Consider the following 5,131-nt stretch of genomic DNA (forward strand, 5'->3'; position numbering starts at 1 on the left):
GAGAGAGATACACAGTGAGCTGCCTTTTTATGAACACACTGCACTCCCTCAGCTTCATCCCTTACCCTGCCCATTATTCTTAATCCTTTTGGTGAGTGGGAAGTTGCCTGGGTAAATAATTAATGTTTGTTCGGTGCTTTGAAGATGAAATGCAAAGTGTTAACAGACTAAATCCACTGGCAGGTGTATGCATTTTGATAACTGAGTTTAGATCTATTCTGTACAGCGATGTAAATAATCTCTTATTTATATACGTAAATAAAGACACACAAGTGTCTTTATCAATATTAAAAATAAAAAAAAAAACATATGTAAGAAAGGGTGCAAGATGCACAAACTCCACCAGCTCTGAGCTCTGCCTCAGAACTGAAAATGAATATATACACAGCTTTACCAGAAATGGTATCTATAGTAGTTGCTTGGTGTCAGTGTTTTGAACATTAATGCCTTCTTCCTGCCTAGAAATTAAGTCCCTATTTCTCCACTGACTACAGGCAGCATTGTAGACACTGCTTTTTTGTTGTTGTTGGGTTTTTTTAGATGGGTAGAAATGGATGCATCAGGCTCAGATTACTTTCAGTAATCTTTTTTTCCCATATCGAAGCCAATCCATTTTCTTTCATGCAACCAGAAGTCCTTCCTGCCATCACTGTAAAACCATAACACAGGCAGTAAACCACTTCTGCTTCAAATTTCCAGAGGGCTGCATAGAAACAGCTGCCTCCTGTTTCCACCGTGTTTGTTCTGGGGAGGGGGTCTGGAGAGAAATGTGAACAATTAATTAGCAGGCTGTTCATTGTCTTGGCTCCTGGCCTGGGCACTGTGCTGGTGGCACTACACCAATGTCACGTTGCCCAGCATCAGTGGGGAGAAAGGACGATTGAAAATCAACTGCGTCAAGTAGAAATCCCTTCTCCCAGCAACAGGCAAGCACACAGGAGGATTGAGATTGGCTTGGAAAGCTTTTATGCTTAAATCAGTGGACAGAGCAAGGCAAGGGGCAGCAGTAATAATAAGGACCAGCAAGAAAACATGATCCTCCCCTAAATTATTATTGTTTAGGAAGTATAACTTTAGAGGCTTTGAAAGAAACCAGTTAGCAAAGGAGTAGGGTATTTGATTATTTTTTGTGGGAGCTTTATAAACTCAAACTCTACCCCACAGTGTAGGGGGTAGTTTGAGTTTATAAACCTAAAATAGAAGTGTGAGCCATTTTCCTTCCTTCTCCCATGCTACCATCTCCCCCCACTCAAACTTTGAGAAACAATTCTCCAGTTGCTGACTAACCCACAAAACCTTGGTAGGTTGGAAGAAGAATCTTCAGTTTAAGTGCCAAAGCAGTGAACCCTCACCTTCCCATCTCCCAAATCTGCCCCATGAAGCAAAGAAAATGCTTGCTTTGCAGGTCAGAGCTTCTCCATTTCCCATGTGGTAGCAAACCTTTCCCAGCCCTCAATTCTGTCTACTCCCTTCAGTTCCCCAACACATTTTAAAAAACGCACAAGGGTTTCTCACAAAACCTGCAGTTATAAAGGAAAAAAAGTGAAAAAAAACCAACTTAGTTATTTTTCAATGGCTTTTCCTCTGTGCCTGTGGTATCAACACTGATTTTTCACAGGGAGACAGATGAGGTTTTTCAACCATGCCAGAGGGAACTCGGCTAACTTGAATGATTTCTGCACCTGAGCCATTTGTTTACTGAAGCAAAAGGGCACACAGTTACAGATGAACTGGATTTCAATTGCCAAAACGTCTGCCAAAGCAAAGCCTTTAAAGACTTTTCAGTGACTTTAACAAATCAGAGACTCATGCACCTTGTCAAAGTGTGTTTTCCCAGACTACTCTGATGGAAGGGAGAAGATACTGGTGTAAGGAAGGGCCTTCACCAGAGGTGTCATTTGCTCGTGTTTGAGGAAGTGTGCTCCTACTTTGCTCTAATCACAGAATTACTTACCAGGTAGAAAACATGTTTAAAACTACAGTTCCTGTCCTCATTTCACTAACTGACTAAAAGAGCTTCCCCCAAGCTTTCCAGTGTAGTCACATCTGCCCCTTTTTTGGGCTAGAGCAGCTTTTGGCATTGTTCATAGTGACAAGCTCAGCCTTGTTGCAAATCTTGTTCCATACCTGCCTGTTACAAGCTGGGCATCCAGGGGATGTTTCCAGGGACAGTAGCATTTACAGGGCTACAGCAGCATTTACAGGTCTGCAGCAGCTAAATGCAGCCTCAGGGTAAGTGGTGGCAGGATCAAGCCCAGGTGCATGTAGGACAGAGCTAGGCACTGATTACAGTGCCAGAGACAGAGCCAGTCACAGCCACTTCTTCCAGAGGTGATTCTGGGCAGCAGACGGTTGTTTGGACTGGGCTGAAGGTCTGAGCACAGCTCACTCTGGGTTTGACAAAACCAAGGGGTTTCATAGCATCCTGCTCCCAGCTCAGCCAGAGCAGGGTGTCTGCTTCACAGAGCACATCGCAGCTCTGGGAGTCATGCTGGGCAAACTGGTTGCTGCTCTGGGAGCAGCCAGACATCCCTTGTTTATCTGCACAGCGTTTCTGGCTGAAGCTTTTCCTAGTCTTACCGGCCTCTTTGTAAGGGGCATTGCAGCAACACTTCTGCAGCTTGCAGTGAGAGCCTTGTTTATTCAGAGACAACTGTAACTTTTTTAAAACTTGTTTGTAATTTGCTGAAGCCTTCTGTGTACACTGCGTCATGTTTTTCCACTCGTCCACTGTGATAATAAACAGCTTTTTAAAGAACAAGCTGCCTGCAAGTGCTTGGGCTGCCCTGTCAAGCAGATGCTTGGCTGGATCAAGATGGGACAGTGACACCCCAACTAATTCTGGGTACAGACAAGAGAGAGGAGCAGCCACAGCTGGAGAAGGCCTTTCACAGCTGCCACTGCCCATGAGGGGCCCTTCCAGAAGCAAGTACCAATCCAGTTAAGGGCAGCGAGGGAAAGCACATTGGTGCCTCAGGGATGTGCTGCAGCTATGCTGTGCCCCTGTAATCCTCCTGCCACACTGACTACAGGAGCTCTTTGCATTTCCACCTGCTGCTGCTGGGGGCAAAGACTTGCTGGCTTGAGGTGTTACTACTTGTATTTGGCTGGTGCAAGCTGTGTGTGTTTATTGGTGCCAGGTGACCCTGCAGCCCTCAAGGAAGCCCTGCCACAATGCAGTGCTGCTCCAGTCACGCACTGCCTTCAGGTCTTCAGGAAAGGGTGTTGGTCTGAGCCTGGTGTGGCTCACTTGTCTCCAGGTGCCAGACCACAGTTTATGATTTGCAGGGTGGTGCAAGGCCATGCAGCCTGTGCTCTTCAACCACAGCCAGTGGAGGATCCCAATCTCACCATCCCATGCCAAGGGAGCAGTACTGATGCCGAAATACAGCAAGATACCCATGCCTGCTTTTCTGTAGCTTCATTCTGCTCCCTTACCTTGTCTCAGCAGACAGAAACAGGAGCCCACTGCAAAGCTGTACAAATGGCTGCAGTCAGGCCGCATCAGAGCCAGGTGAACAGCAGTGAGGGATGGGTTTGCCATGAGGAAGGACAGGTCACTGCAGAAACCGCTTGGTTTTCAGTGGATGGAACAAGTAATCTTGGCACAAAAAAAGCTGCAGCTGTACACAAAGGCCTTAACTGCTGCTTTAGTAGGTAGAAACAAAACAGCAGGATCATGCTAGATGAAAACGGAGGCCAGGCTGGGAGCTGCCAGCTGCACTCAGGGACTCCAAATTTACTCACAGGAGGAGGTTTCTTCTTGCTGGCTGGAGGCTCTTAGTTGCTCTGTGGGATAGGTCAGCCTTCTGAAAACACAGCAGAGCAACTGGGGCAAGTCCTTCTTCACTTGCCAGAGTGGGAACAAAAGGTGGGAGGATGCAGGGAGTACCACAGGTGCTAGGGGAGCCCCTCTTTCATCCTGGGAAATTGCTGATCGAATCCCCTGTGAGTCTCAACAGGGCTGAGGTCAGCCCATATTCATTCTCCACTCCCAGAGGTAAATGAGAGCTGATGGCACGAGCTGCAGACGTTTGAAATAGCTGCCCTTAGAGGGACCTGAAAACAGGGATGATGTTTCAGAGAAAACAGCAGTTTCAGCTGCAGGAGCATCAAGGCATGAGAGGTCACAGCAGGTGGGTTAAGGAATAAAAACTGGTCTTACTCAGCCAGGGGCAAAAACTACAGTCATTGCTTTATACTGGGAAAGCAGGAAATGTCCTGTGCCTTTTGCAGATGGGGAGTCCCTGGGTGATGCACTGGAAAACAGCAGGTTTTGGGCAGTGCTGATGCCACCTCACCCACTCGAGGTCAGCAGCTGCCGGGCTCAAGCAGCCCTTTAGGGTGGCGATACAGAAATTCCTGCCACACACAGGGCCTGCAGCTGCTGCTGGCACCGGGGCTGCTGGCAGGGGGGTCCCAACAGCCCCAGGAGGCTGCCCAGTGTGCAGTGCTGGTCTGAGAAAGGTGCCATGCTTGCCAATCCCACCCCACACAGGCAGCTGGCTCAGGAGGTGGCTGCGGTGACTGAAGGGCCACTTCTGTCACTGCAGCGAGCGGTGACAGCAAGCCAGCCCGGGTGCAGAAGTGTCCCCCTTGCTCCCATGGGGCAGGGAGCCAGAGCTCCAGCAAACCCCTTGCAAACAACTAAATTATGCCCAGCTTCTCCTGTCTGGGGATCCCCCTTTATAAACTGAAGGCAGCAACTTAATTAGCTGAAACTGGCAGACTCGGACCTCACAGGCTGGAGCAAATGAAGCTGTCAAGCTTTCATGCTCCCATTACCTGCCAGACACTTTAATCCCGAGTTTAGCAGATGTTAATCCTGGCCCGGGTGACTTGTGAGGAGGAAAGCTGCTGCCTTGAGAAGTCACCCGGTCCGCAGGGGGAGGGAGAGGTGAGAAGCCGCCAGTGCCAGGCGGGGTGGGAACAGCCCCACCGTGGTGGCTCCTCGGTGACAAAGCCCGATGGGGCTCGGGGAGAGGCCTGGCAGCTTCCTCTTCCTTCTGTTTGAAGCCGGCTCAAAGAAACAACCAGGAGGGAAGGGAGGGGAGGCGGGGGGAGGTTTTGTTAAAATGTAAACGCGTGTTCAAACAAAGCCATCTGTAAACAGGAAGAAACGAAAGCAGGG

The sequence above is a fragment of the Poecile atricapillus genome, chromosome 2 (genome assembly GCF_030490865.1).
Source record: "Poecile atricapillus isolate bPoeAtr1 chromosome 2, bPoeAtr1.hap1, whole genome shotgun sequence".
Taxonomy (NCBI): Eukaryota; Metazoa; Chordata; class Aves; order Passeriformes; family Paridae; genus Poecile; species Poecile atricapillus.